Here is a 19093-nt window from a genome sequence, read left to right on the forward strand (position 1 = left end):
ACTCCACCGTTGAAAATACATAAGTGAAAGGTTCAGGCATGGCCGAATGGCCAGCCCCCATGGTCTAGGGACTATGCGCCCCCAGATGTTCCTTAGATCTAAAGTGATCAAAAGATGTCTAATACAATAGTTAAATGTCCTATATATACTAGACTAGCTACTAGGGTTTACATGAGTAAGTAATTGATGCATAAATCCACTTCCGGGGCCCACTTGGTGTGTGCTTTGGCTGAGCTTGATCTATCCACGAGCTGAGGCTTTTTTGGAGTTGAACTCCAAGTTATAACGTGTTTTGGGCGTTCAACTCCGGATCATGATGTGTTTCTGGCGTTTAACTCTAGACAGCAGCATGTACTTGGCGTTCAACGCCAAGTTACGTCATCAATTTCCGAATAAAGTATGGACTATTATATATTTGCTGGAAAGCTCTGGATGTCTACTTTCCAACGCTGTTGAGAGTGCGCCAGTTAGAGTTCTGTAGCTCCAGAAAATCCATTTCGAGTGCAGGGAGGTCAGATTCCAACAGCATCAGCAGTCCTTTTGTCAGCCTTTTTTAGAGTTTTGCTCAAGTCCCTCAATTTCAGCCAGAAATTACCTGAAATCACAGAAAAACACACAAACTCATAGTAAAGTCCAAAAATGTGAATTTAACATAAAAACTAATGAAAACATCCCTAAAAGTAGCTTGAACTTACTAAAAACTACCTAAAAACAATGCCAAAAAGCGTATAAATTATCCGCTCATCAGCTAATATGAATATGGAAGTGCAGCTAAAGCAAACAGAACAGTAGCTATCAAAACAAATAACAGAAGAGTGCCAAGCAGTTCAATTAAGAAGTGGGAAAACATTAAATACCTCACTTCAAGGCAGCAGGAAGCTAAGAAATGAACAAACTGCTACCCAAAATCCCTCTGAGGACAATAAGAGCCCAGAGAGAAATAATTCTGGTGCTCAAACGCCAGAAAAGGGTGGAGAGCTGTCGTCAAACACCCAACCCATGCTCAGTTCTGGCGTTCAAACGCCCAAAACAGGCAGGGAGTTGGCGTTGAATGCCCAAAAGAAGCTCAGTTCTGGCGTTCAGACGCCAGGAATAGGTAAGGAGTTGGCGTTTAACGCTACTCCAGCTTCCAACCCTGGCATTCAAACGCCAGAGAGGGATCAGACACATACAAGTGCTGATAGCAACCCCTCTAAAAAGGCTTCTCAAACCACATCTGTAGGCAATAAACCTGCAGCAACTAAGGTTGAGGAATACAAAGCCAAAATGCCTTATCCTCAGAAACTCCGCCAAGCGGAACAGGATAAGCAACTTGCCTACTTTGCAAACTATCATAGGACTCTTGAAATAAAGATTCCGTTTGCAGAGGCACTTGAGCAAATACCCTCTTATGCTAAGTTCATGAAAGAGATCTTAAGTCATAAGAAGGATTGGAGAGAAACTGAAAAAGTTTACCTCACTGAAGAATGAAGTGCAGTCATTTTGAAAAGCTTAAAGATCCCGGAAACTTTATGATACCATGCACATTAGAAGGTACTTGTACCAAGCAAGCTTTATGTGATCTTGGGGCAAGTATCAACCTAATACCTGCATCCACAATCAGAAAGCTTGGTTTGACTGAAGAAGTCAAACCAACCTGGATATGTCTTCAACTTGCTGATGGCTCCATTAAATACCCATCAGGCGTGGTTGAAGACATGATTGTCAAGGTTGGGCCATTTGCCTTTCCCACTGACTTTGTGGTGCTGGAAATGGAGGAGCACAAGAGTGCAACTCTCATTCTAGGAAGACCTTTCCTAGCAACTGGACGAACCCTCATTGACGTCCAAAAAGGGGAAGTAACCCTGAGAGTCAATGAGGACAAGTTTAAGTTGAATGTAGTCAAAGCTATGCAGCATCCATACACCCCAAATGACTGCATGAGCATTGATATTATTGACTCCCTGGTAAAAGAGGTCAATATGACTGAGAGTCTCGAATAAGAGCTAGAGGATATCTTTAAAGATGACCATCCTGATCTGGAGGAACCAGAGAGAATAATAGAACCTCTGAAAATCCCTCAGGAAGAGGAGAAACCTCCCAAACCCGAGCTCAAACCATTACCACCATCCCTGAAATATGCATTTCTGGGAGAAGGTGATACCTTTCCTGTAATCATAAGTTCTACCTTAGAGCCACAGGAAGAGGAAGCACTAATTCAAGTGCTAAGGACACATAAGACAGCTCTTGGGTGGTCCATCAGTGATCTTAAGAGCATTATCCCAGCCAGATGCATGCACAGGATCCTATTGGAGGGTGACGCTAAGCCAGTGGTTCAACCACAGAGGCGGCTGAATCCAGCGATGAAGGAGGTGGTGCAGAAGGAGGTCACTAAATTACTAGAGGCTGGGATTATTTATCCTATTTCTGATAGCCCCTGGGTAAGCCCTGTCCAAGTCGTCCCTAAGAAGGGTGGCATGACAGTGGTTCATAATGAAAAAATGAACTGGTTCCTACAAGAACAGTTACAGGGTGGTGTATGTGTATTGATTATAGAAGGCTCAAAACAGCTACCAGGAAGGATCATTTTCCTTTACCATTCATAGACCAGATGTTAGAAAGACTAGCAGGTCATGAATACTACTGCTTCCTGGATGGATATTCAGGTTATAATCAAATTGCAGTAGATCCCCAGGATCAAGAGAAAACAGCATTCACATGTCCATCCGGAGTATTTGCATACAGTAGGATGCCATTTGGTCTGTGCAATGCACCTGCAACCTTTCAAAGGTGCATACTCTCTATTTTCTCTAATATGGTGGAAAAATTTCTGGAAGTCTTCATGGATGACTTTTCAGTATTTGGAAACTCATTCAGCTCCTGTCTTGACCATCTAGCACTTGTTCTAAAGAGGTGCCAAGAGACTAACCTGGTTTTAAACTGGGAGAAATGTCACTTTATGGTGATTGAAGGAATTGTCCTTGGGCACAAAATTTTGAACAAGGGAATAGAGGTGGATCAAGCCAAGGTAAAGGTAATTGAAAAATTACCACCACCTGCCAATGTTAATGCAATCAGAAGCTTTTTGGGGCATGCAAGATTCTATAGGAGGTTTACAAAATATTTTTCAAAAATCGCCAAACCTCTGAGTAATCTGCTAGCTGCTAACACACCATTTATCTTTGATAAGGAGTGTCTGCAGGCGTTTGAGACTCAAAAAGCTAAGCTGGTCACAGCACCAGTCATCTCTGCACCAGACTGGACATTACCAATTGAATTAATGTGTGATGCCAGTGACCATGCCACTGGTGCAGTGTTGGGACAAAGGCATGACAAGCTTCTGCACATCATTTATTATGCCAGTCATGTTCTAAATGACGCACAGAAGAACTACACAACCACAAAAAAAGAGTTACTTGCAGTGGTTTTTGCCATTGACAAGTTCAGATCTTATTTAGTAGGATCAAAAGTGATTGTGTACACTGACCATGCTGCTCTTAAATATCTACTCACAAAGCAGGATTCAAAACCCAGACTCATCAGATGGGTGTTGCTTCTGCAAGAGTTTGATATAGAAATAAGAGACAGAAAAGGGATAGAGAACCAAGTAGCAGATCACCTGTCCTGAATAGAACCAGTAGAAGGGGCGTCCCTCCCTCTTACGGAGATCTCTGAAAACTTTTCGGATGAGCAACTCTTTGCCATCCAGGAAGTACCATGGTTTGCAGACATTGCAAATTACAAGGCTGTGAGATTCATACCCAAAGAGTATAGTAGGCAGCTGGTGCACGAAATTGCAATCACACTTTTGCAATCCGCACAACTAACCAGCAAGTGCACTGGGCATCCAAGTAATACCTTACGTGAGTAAAGGTCGAATCCCACGGAGATTGTTGGCTTGAAGCAAACTATGGTTATCTTATTAATCTTAGTTAGGATACCAATTATAGTTATCAATTGACTTGCAAATAAACAAGAGAGCATGGATTAATTAATACTTATTATGCAGTAATGGAGAATATGTTGGAGTTTTGGAGATGCTTTGTCTTCTGAATTCCTGTAACATAATGCTTCCTCACTTTCAAACACGCAAGGCTCCTTCCATGGCAAGCTGTATGTAGGGCATCACCGTTGTCAATGGCTACTTCGCATCCTCTCAGTGAAAATGGTCCAAATGCTTTGTCACAGCACGGCTAATCATCTGTCGGTTCTCGATCATGTCGGAATAGGATCCATTGATCCTTTTGCGTCTGTCACTACGCCCAACACTCGCGAGTTTGAAGCTCGTCACAGTCATCTAATCCCTGAATCCTACTAAGAATACCACAGACAAGGTTTAGACCTTCCAGATTCTCAAGGATGCTGCCAATAGATTCTAGCTTATACCACAAAGATTCTGATTAAGGAATCTAAGAGATACTCATTCAATCTAATGTAGAACGGAGGTGGTTGTCAGGCACACGTCCATGGGTTGAGAATGGTGATGAGTGTCACGGATCATCACCTTCTTCATATTAAAGTGCGAATGAACATCTTAGATAGAAACAAACATGTTTGAAGGGAAAACAGAAATAATTGCATTAATTCATCGACACACTACAAAGCTCCTCACCCCCAACAATAGAGTTTAGAGACTCATGCCATCAAAAAGTACAAAGTTCAGATCTAAAATATCATGAGATACAAAATAAATCTCTAAAAGTTGTTTAAATACTAAACTGGTAATCTAGGTTTACAGAAAATGAATAAACTAAGATGGATGATGCAAAAATCCACTTCTGGGGCCCACTTGGTGTGTTTTGGGGCTGAGACTTGAGCTTCTCACGTGCCTGGGCTATTTCTGGAGTTAAACGTTAGGTTGTAACCTGTTTCTGGCGTTTAACTCCAACTTGCAACCTGTTTCTGGCGCTGAATACCAGAATGCAACATGGAACTGGCGTTAAACGCCAGTTTACATCATTTATCTTCGCGCAAAGTATGGACCATTATATATTGCAGGAAAGCCCTGGATGTCTACTTTCCAACCCTGTTGAGAGCGCGCCAATTTGACTCCTGTAGCTCCAAAAAATCCATTCCGAGTGCAAGGAGGTCAGAATCCAACAGCATCAGCAGTCCTTTTTCAGCTAGAGTCGGATTTTTGCTCAGCTCTCTCAATTTTAGCCAGAAAATACCTGAAATCACAGAAAAACACACAAACTCATAATAAAGTCCAGAAATATGATTTTTGCCTAAAAATTAATAAAAATATACTAAAAACTAACTAAAACATACTAAAAACTACATGAAATTACCCCCAAAAAGCGTATAAAAGATCCGCTCATCACAACACCAAACTTAAACAGTTGCTTGTCCTCAAGCAACTAGATAAATAAAATAGGATAAAAAGAAATCAAGAAGCAATAGTATCTCAGAGTTTTAAGTGAAGCTCATATTCTAACTAGATGAGCGGGACTAGTAGCTTTTTGCTTCTGAACAGTTTTAGCATCTCAATTTATCCTTTGAAATTCAGAATGATTGGCATCCATAGGAACTCAGAATTCAGATAGTATTATTGATTCTCCTAGTTAAGTATGATGATTCTTGAACACAGCTACTTTTATGAGTCTTGGCCGTGGCCCTAAGCACTTTGTTTTCCAGTATTACTACCGGATATAGAAATGCCACAGACACATAAATGGGTGAACCTTTTCAGATTGTGACTTAGCCTTGCTAAAGTCCCCAATTAGAGGTGTCCAGAGTTCTTAAGCACACTCTTTTACTTTGGATCATGACTTTAACCACTTAGTCTCAAGCTTTTCACTTGGACCTGCATGCCACAAGCACATGGTTAGGGACAGCTTGATTTTAGCCGCTTAGGCCTGGATTTATTTCCTTGGGCCCTCCTATCCATTGATGCTCATAGCCTTGGATCCTTTTCACCCTTGCCTTTTGGTTTAAAGGGTTATTAGCTTTTTCTACCTCTTTTGCTTTTTTTTTTCACCGCTTTTTCTTGCTTCAAGAATCAATTTCATGATTTTTCAGATCAGCAATAGTATTTCTCTTGTTCATCATTTTTTCAGGATCCAACAATTTTAACATTTATAAAATTCAATATAAAAAATATGCACTGTTCAAGCATTCATTCAGAAGACAAAAAATATTGCCACCACATATAAATAATTAGAATTTTCCTTATTAAGAACTCGAAAAATTATTGCCTCTTTATTCTAAAAATTCTACTATTTTATTCATGTTTAATGATGATGAGAAAAATAAATTATAGCTTACTTGGAGATAAAATCAAAATAGATATACTACTTACTACTCATATATAACTTCTAAGGTAAATTCCTATAAGAATAAATATCACAGAGTTAAATCTAAGATTAGGACTCAACAACCTTTATTTTGGGAAATAGATGTTCCTCTAGTCTGTGGGGTGCTTGGTCCTTCAAGAGATAGCTTTTGACGCTTTAGTTCTTTCAAGTCACGCCTTTGCTCTTCTTGTTCCCCAAGCAGTTTGCAAAGCATGCTATTTTGATTATTCTGTTCTTCCTTTATTTGGTCCATAGCTTCTTGCAACTTGGCAACAGATGCTTCAAGATGCTCCCAGTATTCAATTTGAGGAATCTTCGGGAGGAATTCCTGTGCTCTCCTCTTGATGGGGTCGTCCTGCACTTGTTGTCTTTCCATTGATATTTTGGTGATTGGTCGCTCAACTAAAATATACTCAGTTACTCCCATCTTCACCCCAGCATCTTTACATAGCATAGAGATTAAGCTTGGATAAGCCAATTTGGCATCTTTGGAGTTCTTGTTTGCAATTATGTAAAGTTCACACGAAATCAGCTGATGAACTTCCACTTCTCTTCCCAACATAATGCAATGGATCATCACTGCTCTTTTAATGGTGACTTCAGAGCAGTTGCTAGTGGACAATATAGAACGCCCAATAAAGTCCAGCTAGCCTCTGGCGACTGGTTTGAGATCTTCTCTCTTGAGTTGATTTGGGACGCCCTTGGTGCTGGTTGTCCACTTGGTTCCAGGGAGGCATATGTCCTCTAGAATCTTGTCCAAGCCCTTATTTGTTCTCATCATTCTCCTATTAAAGGAGTCTGGGTCATCTTTCAGCTTAGGTAGCTTAAAGATCTCCCTGATTTTGTCAGGGTAGATGTGAACAATCTTTCCTCTGACCAAGGTCCGATAGTCATAGAGGGCAGTTCCAGATATTTTCTGCCTGTTTGTTTGCCACAGATTAGAGTAGAATTTCCGAACCATGTTTCTTCCCACCTTTGTTTCAGGATTAGCTAGGATTTCCCAACTCCTGTTTTGAATTTGCTCTTGGATCTCTGGATATTCATCTTCTTTCAGATCGAATTTGATTTCCAGGATCACTGATCTTAGACCCATTATTTTGTAGTAATGGTTTGAATGTTCTTTGGTTAAGAACTTCCCTTGATTCCAAAGTGGTTTTGGAATATTCTCTTTCTTGCCTCTTGGAGTGGTTTGCTTCCCCTTAGGAGCCATGATCTTAGTGGGTATGGCTTAGTGATCACGGATAAACACACCAAACTTAGAGGGTTGCTTGTCCTCAAGCAAAAGAAAGGAAAGGAAAGGGATAGAAGGAGAGCTAATTTCGAATGGTGGATGAAAGGAGGGAGGCCGAATGTGGATTTAAAGGGAGGGGGTGGGTTTTCGAAAATTTTGAAAAAAAGATAAGATAGAATATATGATTTGTAAAAGATAAGTATGATAGGAAGAAGATATAATTTAAAATGAAAAAGTTATGAAAGATATTTGAAAAAGATAAATCTGAATTTTGAGAAGAAAATATGATGAGTTTGAAAAGATTTGAAAAGAATTTAAAAAGATTTGAAAAGAAGTTGAAGAGTATTAAAAAAAATTTGTGTTTATGAATTAAAACATATTTGATATCTTTGAAAAGGGATTTTAGAAATTAGGATTAAAAATTTTTGGAATTGAAGTTTGAAAGATGGGAGTTTGTAACATGTTTATGCAAGAAATCATGAATTGAAACGTGAAAAATGGAAAAAATTTGAGTTGAAAATGAATTCACCTCCTCCCCACAATCCTGGCGTTAAACGCCCAAACGCTGCATGTTTTGGGCATTTAACGCCCAACTGTACCTTCTCCTGGGCGTTTATCGCCTAGCTGTTGCTTCTAGCTGGTGTTAAATGCCAGGAACTCTTTTGTCACTGGGCGTTTTTCTGAACGCCCAAGACACTGTAAATTTGGCGTTCAACGCCCAGAAGGTGTTTCTTTCTGGCGTTTAACGCCAAGAAGATGCTTCTTTCTAGCGTTTAACGCTCAGATGGCTATCTCTACTGCGTTGAACGCCCAGTAGATGCTTCTTTTGGGCGTTCAACACCCAAAACAGCTCTTACTAGCTTTTTCACACCAGTGAGCTTCCTTTTTGCTGTTTTATCCTCTGAATCCTTCTGTAACTCTGTGAACTCAAGCATTCGCTATTTTACCTTGAAGATAGTTGACATAAACCTGTAAAAATCACTTAATTAACAATTAAGCTTTGTTAATGGCTGGGTTGCTGATGAGCGGATAATTTGTATGCTTTTTGGCATTGTTTTTAGTATGTTTTTAGTATGATTTGGTTAGTTTTTAGTATATTTTTATTAGTTTTTAATTAAAATTCACTTTTTCTGGACTTTACTATGAGTTTGTGTGTTTTTCTGTGATTTTAGGTATTTTCTGGCTGAAATTGAGGGACCTGAGCAAAAATCTGATTCAGAGACTGAAAAGGACTGTAGATGCTGTTGGATTCTGACCTCCCTGCACTCGAAGTGGATTTTCTGGAGCTACAGAAGCCCAATTGGCGCGCTCTCAACGGCGTTGGAAAGTAGACATTCTGGGCTTTCCAGCAATATATGATAGTCCATACTTTGCCCAAAATTTGATGGCCCAAACTGGCGTTCAAAGTCACCTTCAGAATTCCCAGCGTTAAACGCCAGAACTGGCACCAAAGTGGGAGTTAAACGCCCAAACTGGCACAAAAGCTGGCGTTTAACTCCAAGAGAAATCTCTACACGAAAATGCTTCAATGCTCAGCCCAAGCACACACCAAGTGGGCCCGGAAGTGGATTTTTATGTCATTTACTCACCTTTGTAATTCTTAAGCTACTAGTTCCCTATAAATAGGACCTTTTACTATTGTATTTTTCATCTTTTGATCACTTTAGATCTCTAGATCATCTATGGACATCTAGTTCTTAGATCATTGGGAGGCTGGCCTCACGGCCATGCCTAGACCTTGTTCTTATGTATTTTCAACGGTGGAGTTTCTACACACCATAGATTAAGGTGTGGAGCTCTGCTGTACCTCGAGTATTAATGCAATTACTATTGTTCTTCTATTCAATTCCGCTTGTTCTTGTTCCAAGATATCACTTGTTCTTCAACTTGATGAATGTGATGATCCGTGACACTCATCATCATTCTCACCTATGAACGTGTGACTGACAACCACCTCCGTTCTACCTTAGATTGGGTGAATATCTCTTGGATTCCTGATACACGATGCATGGTTGATCGCTTGACAACCGAGCGCTCGCCTGACAACCGAGCCAGCCATTCCGTGAGATCAGAGTCTTCGTGGTATAGGCAAGAACTGATGGCAGCATTCAAGAGAATCCGGAAGGTCTAACCTTGTCTGTGGTATTCTGAGTAGGATTCAATGATTGAATGACTGTGACGTGCTTCAAACTCTTGAGGGCAGGGCGTTAGTGACAGACGCAAAAGAATCACTGGATTCTATTCCGGCCTGATTGAGAATTGACAGATGGATAGCCGTGCCGTGACAGGGTGCGTTGAACATTTCCACTGAGAGGATGGGAGGTAACCATTGACAACGGTGAAACCCTTGCATAAGCTTGCCATGGAAAGGAATAAGAAGGATTGGATGAAGACAGTAGGAAAGCAGAGAGACGGAAGGGACAAAGCATCTCCATTCGCTTATCTGAAGTTCTTACCAATGAATTACATAAGTATCTCTATCTTTATCTTTATGTTTTATTCATCATCTATACCCATTTGAGTCTGCCTGACTAAGATTTACAAGGTGACCATAGCTTGCTTCATACCAACAATCTCCGTGGGATCGACCCTTACTCGCGTAAGGTTTATTACTTGGACGACCCAGTGCACTTGCTGGTTAGTTGTGCGGAGTTGTGATAAAGAGTTGAGATTGCAATGAGCGTACCATGTTGATGGCGCCATTGATGATCACAATTTCGTGCACCAAGTTTTTGGCGCCGTTGCCGGGGATTGTTTCGTGTATGGACAACTGATGGTTCATCTTGTTGCTTAGATTAGGTCTTTTTCAGAGTTCTTAAGAATGAATTCTAGTGTTTCAAGGTGATGATATTATCATCACCAAAACTGATTGATTATCATCAATTTAGCTCTTGAATGTAGTGTCCTGCTGAAGCTTGGCTATTCATGTCTAATTCCTTTAGACTAAAGCTTTAGACTAACATTGCATGATTCCTGGAATTCTCATTAAGAATTTTGATACCTTTATTTTCTTCTTACACTTAATTTTCGAAAAATAAAAAAATTATAAAAATCATAAAAACAAAAAATATTTTATGTTTCTTGTCAAGTCTAATGTCTCATTTTAAGTTTGGTGTCTTGCATGCATTGTTTATTTGATCTTGGTTCTATTTTCAAGTCAATAGTACAGGGAACTGAAGATTCAGAACATGCAGCAGAGGAATTACACAGAAAAAGCTGGGCGTTCAAAACGCCCAGTGAAGAAGGACAGACTGGCATTTAAATGCCAGCCAGGGTGCTTGGTTTGGCGTTTAACGCCCAAAAAGGTAGAGCATTGGGCGTTAAACGCCAGAATGTGCACCATTCTGGGCGTTTAACGCCAGGATGGCACAAGAGGGAAGATTCTGTTTTTAATGCAAATTTTTTTTCAAGTTTTCAAAGTTTTTCAAAATCAAATCTTTTTCAAATCATATCTTTTCAATCAAATCTTTTTCAAAATCAATTTCTTTCCTTTTTCAAAGATACTTGCTAACAATTAATGATTTGATTCAACATTTCAAGTATGTTGCCTTTTCTGTTGAGAAAGGTTTAATGTTTGAATCATATCTTTTCTTGTTAGCCAAGTCATTAATTTTTAAAATCAAATCTTTTTAAAATTGTTTTCAAATTATATCTTTTCAATCATATCTTTTTAAAACCATAATTTTTCAATCATATCTTTTTCAAACTAGTTTTCAATCATATCTTTTTGGTTTCTTTTTTTTTTAATCTTTTTCAAAAATTACTTGATTTCTTTCCCACTCTTGGTTTTCGAAAATCAATTAAAGTTTTTCAAAATGTTTTCAAAATCTTTCACTTAATTTTCGAAAATTTCTTCCTCTCTTCTCACATCCTTCTATTTATGGAGTACCACTCCTTCTCAATGCACAATTCGAACTCTATCTGATTAAGTTCGAATTCTTCTACCTCTTCCTTCTAAATTTCTTCTTCTCTGACACCTCAAGGAATCTCTATACTGTGACATAGAGGATTCCACATTTTCTTGTTCTCTTCTCTTTCATATGAGCAGGAACAAAGACAAAGGCATTCTTGTTGAAGCTGACCCTGAACCTGAAAGGACCTTGAAGCGAAAGCTAAGAGAAGCTAAGGCACAACTCTCTGTAGAGGACCTAACAGAAATCTTCAGGGAAGAAGAACCCATGGCAGCCGAAAACAACAACAATGCAAGGAAGGTGCTGGGTGACTTTACTGCACCTACTCCCGACTTCTATAGGAGAAGCATCTCTATCCCTGTCATTGGAGCAAACAACTTTGAGCTTAAGCCTCAGTTAGTTTCTCTAATGCAACAGAATTGCAAGTTCCATGGACTTCCATTGGAAGATCCTCATCAGTTCTTAGCTAAATTCTTGCAAATCTGTGACACTGTCAAGACTAATGGGGTTGACCCTGAGGTCTACAGACTTATGCTATTCCCTTTTGCTGTAAGAGACAGAGCTAGAATATGGTTGGACTTACAACCTAAAGACAGCCTGAACTCTTGGGAAAAGCTAGTCAATGCCTTCTTGGCAAAGTTCTTTCCACCTCAAAAATTGAGTAAGCTTAGAGTGGAAGTCCAAACCTTCAGACAGAAGGAAGGTGAATCCCTCTATGAAGCTTGGGAAAGATACAAACAATTGATCAGAAAATGTCCTTCTGACATGCTTTCTGAATGGAGCATCATAGGTATTTTCTATGATGGTCTGTCTGAACTATCCAAGATGTCTTTGGATAGCTCTGCTGGAGGATCTCTTCATCTGAAGAAGACGCCTGCAGAAGCTCAAGAACTAATTGAAATGGTTGCAAATAGCCAATTCATGTACACTTCTGAAAGGAATCCTGTGAACAATGGGACTAATCAGAAGAAAGGAGTTCTTGAGATTGATACTCTGAATGCCATTCTGGCTCAGAACAAAATATTGACTCAGCAAGTCAATTTGATTTCTCAAAGTCTGTCTGGAATGCAAAATGCACCAAGTAGTACTAAGGATGCTTCATCTGAAGAAGAAGCTTATGATCCTGAGAACCCTTCAATGGAAGAGGTGAATTGCATGGGAGAACCCTATGGAAACACCTATAATTCTTCATGGAGAAATCACCCAAATATCTCATGGAAAGATCAACAGAGACCTCAACAAGGTTTCAACAACAATAATGGTGGAAGAAACAGGTTTAGCAATGGCAAGCCTTTTCCATCATCTTCTCAGCAACAGACAGAGAATTCTAAACAGAACCACTCTGACTTAGCAACCATGGTCTCTGATCTAATCAAAACCACTCAAAGTTTCATGACTGAAACAAGGTCCTCCATTAGGAATTTGGAGGCACAAGTGGGACAGCTGAGCAAGAAAGTTACTGAACTCCCTCCTAGTACTCTTTTAAGCAATACAGAAGAAAATCCAAAAGGAGAGTGCAAGGCCATCAACATGGCCGAATTTGGAGAGGAGGGAGAGGCAGTGAACGCCACTGAGGAAGACCTCAATGGACGTCCACTGGCCTCCACTGAGTTCCCTAATGAGGAACCATGGGAATCTGAGGCTCAAAATGAGACCATAGAGATTCCATTGGACTTACTTCTGCCTTTCATGAGCTCTGATGAGTATTCCTCCTCTAAAGAGGATGAGTATGTCACTGAAGAGCAGGTTGCTAAATACCTTGGAGCAATCATGAAGCTAAATGACAAGTTATTTGGAAATGAGACTTGGGAGAACGAACCTCCTTTGCTCACCAAAGAACTGGATGACTTGTCTAGGCAGAAATTACCTCAAAAGAGACAAGATCCTGGGAAGTTTTCAATACCTTGTACCATAGGCACCATGACCTTCAAGAAGGCTCTGTGTGACTTAGGGTCAAGTGTAAACCTCATGCCTCTCTCTGTAATGGAGAAGCTAGGGATCTTTGAGGTGCAAGCTGCAAGAATCTCACTAGAGATGGCAGACAATTCAAGAAAACAAGCGTATGGACTTGTAGAGGATGTTCTGGTGAAAATTGAAGACCATTACATCCCTGCTGATTTCATAGTCCTAGAGACTGGGAAATGCATGGATAAATCCATCATCCTTGGCAGACCCTTCCTAGCCTCAGCTAAGGATGTGATTGATGTTGATGGAGGTGAACTGATCATTCAAGTGAATGAAGAATCCTTTGTGTTTAAGGCTCAAGGATATCCCTCTGTCACCATGGAGAGGAAGCATGAAGAGCTTCTCTCAAAATAGAGTCAAACAGAGCCCCCACAGTCAAACTCTAAGTTTGGTGTTGGGAGGCCACAACCAAACTCTAAGTTTGGTGTTGAACCCCCACATTCAAACTCTAAGTTTGGTATTGGGAGGTTTCAACATTGCTCTGAGCATTTGTGAGGCTCCATGAGAGCCCTCTGTCAAGCTACTGACATTAAAGAAGCGCTTGTTGGGAGGCAACCCAATGTTATATTTTATCTATTTCCCTTTGTTATTTTATGTTTTCTGTAGGTTGATGATCATGAGAAGTCACAAAATCAATTGAAAAAGCAAAAACAGAATGAAAAACAGGAAGAAAAATAGCACACCCTGGAGGAAGAACCTACTGGCGTTTAAACGCCAGTAAGGCTAGCAGATGGGCGTTTAACGCCCAGTCTGGCACCATTCTGGGCGTTTAACGCCAGAAAGGGGCACCAGACTGGCGTTAAACGCCAGAAAAGGGCAAGCACTTGGCGTTAAACGCCAGAAATGGGCACCAGCCCGGCGTTTAACGCCAGAATTGGCTCAAAACGCAATTTTGCATGCCATTTAGTGCAGGGATGACTTTTCCTTGACACCTCAGGATCTGTGGACCCCACAGGATCCCCACCACCCTCTCTCTTCTTCACCCCTATATAAACCCATCTTCACTCCTTCATTTTCACACACCCTAAACACCACTTCTCCCCCTTTGGCCGAACCATAAGCCATCTCCATCTCCTCCATTTTCTTCTTCTTCTACTCTCTTCTTTCTTCTTTTGCTCGAGGACGAGCAAACCTTTTAAGTTTGGTGTGGTAAAAGCATTGCTTTTTGTTTTTCCATAACCATTTATGGCATCCAAGGCCGGAGAAACCTCTAGAAAGAGGAAAGGGAAGGCAAAAGCTTCCACCTCCGAGTCATGGGAGATGGAGAGATTCATCTCAAGGGTGCATCAAGACCACTTCTATGAAGTTGTGGCCTTGAAGAAGGTGATCCCCGAGGTCCCTTTCAAACTCAAAAAGAGTGAATATCCAGAGATCCGACATGAGATTCGAAGAAGAGGTTGGGAAGTTCTTACCAACCCCATTCAACAAGTCGGAATCTTAATGGTTCAAGAGTTCTATGCCAATGCATGGATCACCAAGAACCATGATCAAAGTGTGAACCCGAACCCAAAGAATTGGCTTACAATGGTTCGGGGGAAATACTTAGATTTTAGTCCGGAAAATGTAAGGCTGGCATTTAACTTGCCCATGATGCAAGGAGATGAACATCCTTACACTAGAAGGGTCAACTTTGATCAAAGGTTGGACCAAGTCCTCACTGACATTTGTGAAGAGGGCGCCCAATGGAAGAGATATTCAAGAGGGAAGCCGGTTCAATTAAGAAGGCATGACCTCAAGCCCGTGGCTAGAGGATGGTTGGAGTTTATCCAACGCTCAATCATTCCCACTAGCAACCGGTCCGAAGTTACTCTAGACCGGGCCATCATGATTCATAGCATCATGATTGGAGAAGAAGTGGAAGTTCATGAGGTTATAGCCCAAGAACTCTATAAGGTGGCGGACAAGTCCTCTACCTTGGCAAGGTTAGCCTTTCCTCATCTCATTTGTCACCTCTGTTATTCAGTAGGAGTTGACATAGAAGGAGACATCCTCATTGATGAGGACAAGCCCATCACTAAGAAAAGGATGGAGCAAACAAGAGACCCCTCTCATCATGAGATCCCTGAGATGCCTCAAGGGATGCACTTTCCTCCACAAGACTATTGGGAGCAAATTAACACCTCCCTAGGAGAATTGAGTTCCAACATGGGACAACTAAGGGTGGAGCACCAAGAACATTCCATCCTCCTCCATGAAATTAGAAAAGATCAAAGAATCATGAGAGAGGAGCAACAAAGACAAGGAAGAGACATTGAAGAGCTCAAGCACTCCATAAGATCTTCAAGAGGAAGAACAAGCCGCCATCACTGAGGTGGACCCGTTCTTTAATCTCCTTGTTCTTTATTTTCTTGTTTTTCGAATTTTCATGCTTATGTTTATCCATGTTTGTGTCTTATGATCATTAGTGTCTTAGTGTCTATGCCTTAAAGTTATGAATGTCCTATGAATCCATCACCTTTCTTAAATAAACAATGTTCTTAATTGAAAAAGAGAAGAATTGCATGAATTTTGAATTTTATAACAGATTAATTATTTTGATGTGGTGGCAACACTTTTGTTTTCTGAATGTATGCTTAAACAGTGCATATGTCTTTTGAATTTGTGGTTCATGAATGTTGGCTCTTGAAAGAATGATGAAAAAGGAGACATGTTACTGAGGATCTGAAAAATCATAAAAATGATTCTTGAAGCAAGAAAAAGCAGTGAATACAAAAAAAAAAAGAAAGAAAAAGAAAGAAATAAAGTTGTGATCCAAGGCAAAAAGAGTGTGCTTAAGAACCCTGGACACCTCTAATTGGAGATTCTAGCAAAGCTGAGTCACAATCTAAAAAGGTTCACCCAATTATGTGTCTGTGGCATGTATGTATCCGGTGGTAATACTGGAAGACAGAGTGCTTTGGGCCACGGCCAAGACTCATAAAGTAGCTGTGTTCAAGAATCATCATACTTTACTAGGAGAATCAATAACACTATCCGGATGCTGAGTTCCTAAAGAAGCCAATCATTCTGAATTTCAAAGGATAGAGTGAGATGCCAAAACTGTTCAGAGGCAAAAAGCTAAAAGCCCCGCTCATCTAATTAATTCTGATCTTCATAGATGTTTTTGGAATTCATTGCATATTCTCTTCTTTTTATCTTATTTGATTTTCAGTTGCTTGAGGACAAGCAACAATTTAAGTTTGGTGTTGTGATGAGCGGATAATTTGTACGCTTTTTGGCATTGTTTTTAGTATGTTTTTAGTATGATTTGGTTAGTTTTTAGTATATTTTTATTAGTTTTTAATTAAAATTCACTTTTCTGGACTTTACTATGAGTTTGTGTGTTTTTCTGTGATTTCAGGTATTTTCTGGCTGAAATTGAGGGACCTGAGCAAAAATCTGATTCAGAGACTAAAAAGGACTGCAGATGCTGTTGGATTCTGACCTCCCTGCACTCGAAGTGGATTTTCTGGAGCTACAGAAGCCCAATTGGCACGCTCTCAACGGCGTTGGAAAGTAGACATCTTGGGCTTTCCAGAAATATATGATAGTCCATACTTTGCCCAAAATTTGATGGCCCAAACTAGCGTTCAAAGTCACCTTCAGAATTCCCAGCGTTAAACGCCGGAACTGGCACCAAAGTGGGAGTTAAACGCCCAAACTGGCACAAAAGCTGGCATTTAACTCCAAGAGAAGTCTCTACACGAAAATGCTTCAATGCTCAGCCCAAGCACACACCAAGTGGGCCTGGAAGTGGATTTTTATGTCATTTACTCACCTTTGTAATTCTTAAGCTACTAGTTCCCTATAAATAGGACCTTTTACTATTGTATTTTTCATCTTTTGATCACTTTAGATCTCTAGATCATCTTTGGACATATAGTTCTTAGATCATTGGGAGGATGGCCTCACGGCCATGCCTAGACCTTGTTCTTATGTATTTTCAATGGTGGAGTTTCTACACACCATAGATTAAGGTGTGGAGCTCTGCTGTACCTCGAGTATTAATGTAATTACTATTGTTCTTCTATTCAATTCCGCTTGTTCTTGTTCCAAGATATCACTTGTTCTTCAACTTGATGAATGTGATGATCCGTGACACTCATCATCATTCTCACCTATGAACGTGTGACTGACAACCACCTCCGTTCTACCTTAGATTGGGTGAATATCTCTTGGATTCCTGATACACGATGCATGGTTGATCGCCTGACAACCGAGCGCTCGCCTGACAACCGAGCCAGCTATTCTGTGAGATCAGAGTCTTCGTGGTATAGGCAAGAACTGATGGCGGCATTCAAGAGAATCCGGAAGGTCTAACCTTGTCTGTGGTATTCTGAGTAGGATTCAATGATTGAATGACTGTGACGTGCTTCAAACTCCTGAGGGCGGGGCGTTAGTGACAGACGCAAAAGAATCACTGGATTCTATTCCGGCTTGATTGAGAACCGACAGATGGATAGCCGTGCCGTGACAGGGTGCGTTGAACATTTCCACTGAGAGGATGGGAGGTAGCCATTGACAACGGTGAAACCCTTGCATAAGCTTGCCATGGAAAGGAGTAAGAAGGATTGGATGAAGACAGTAGGAAAGCAGAGAGACGAAAGGGACAAAGCATCTCCATTCACTTATCTGAAGTTCTTACCAATGAATTACATAAGTATCTCTATCTTTATCTTTATGTTTTATTCATCATCTATACCCATTTGAGTCTGCCTGACTAAGATTTACAAGGTGATCATAGCTTGCTTCATACCAACAATCTCCGTGGGATCGACCCTTACTCGCGTAAGGTTTATTACTTGGACGACCCAGTGCACTTGTTGGTTAGTTGTGTAGAGTTGTGATAAAGAGTTGAGATTGCAATGAGCGTACCATGTTGATGGCGCCATTGATGATCACAATTTCGTGCACCAGTTGCCTCCCAGCAAGCGCTTCTTTATTGTCTTTAGCTGGACTATTATTGAGCTTTAATCAAGTCTCAATTTTGAGCATTCTTGCTCAAAATTGCTTTCAAGATAATATTTGACTCTCTGTCCATTAACAATGAACTTTTTGTTAGAATCATTATCCTGAAGCTCCACATATCCATATGGTGACACACTTGTAATCACATATGGACCTCTCCACCGGGATTTCAATTTCCCAGGGAATAATCTGAGCCTAGAATTAAATAGCAGAACGTTCTGTCCTGGCTCAAAGACTCTGGATGACAACTTCTTATCATGCCATCTTTTTGCTTTCTCTTTGTAAATTTTTGCATTTTCGAAAGCATTGAGTTTGAATTCCTCTAGCTCATTTAACTGGAGCAATCGTTTTTCTCTAGCTAACTTGGCATCAAGGTTTAGGCATCTGGTTGCCCAATAGGCCTTATGCTCCAGTTCCACTGGCAAGTGACAGAATTTTCCATACACAAGCTGGTATGGAGAAGTTTCTATAGGAGTCTTGAATGCTGTTCTGTATGCCCACAGAGCATCATCCAAGCTTCTTGCCCAATCCCTTCTACGGTTAATCACAGTCCGTTCCAGGATTCTTTTAAGTTCTCTATTAGAGACTTCAGCTTGCCCATTTGTCTGTGGATGATATGGAGTGGCCACCTTGTGGCTAACTTCATACCGAACCAAAGCAGAGTAAATCTGTTTATTGCAGAAATAAGTGCCCCCATCACTGATTAGTACTCTAGGGATACCAAATCTGCTGAAGATGTGTTTCTGGAGGAATTTCAGCACTAT

General features: G+C 40.5%; 1 non-coding gene across 1 annotated transcript; it reads right to left on the bottom strand.

Annotated features, from left to right (window-relative positions):
• Positions 1 to 12080: 12080 nt before the first annotated feature.
• Positions 12081 to 12188, bottom strand: LOC130942978 (small nucleolar RNA R71). The gene has a single exon (XR_009071520.1). It is a non-coding gene; the product is annotated as a small nucleolar RNA R71 (small nucleolar RNA).
• Between the last annotated feature and the right edge of the window lie 6905 nt (positions 12189 to 19093).

This window comes from Arachis stenosperma, chromosome 7, assembly GCF_014773155.1.
Source record: "Arachis stenosperma cultivar V10309 chromosome 7, arast.V10309.gnm1.PFL2, whole genome shotgun sequence".
Lineage (NCBI taxonomy): Eukaryota > Viridiplantae > Streptophyta > Magnoliopsida > Fabales > Fabaceae > Arachis > Arachis stenosperma.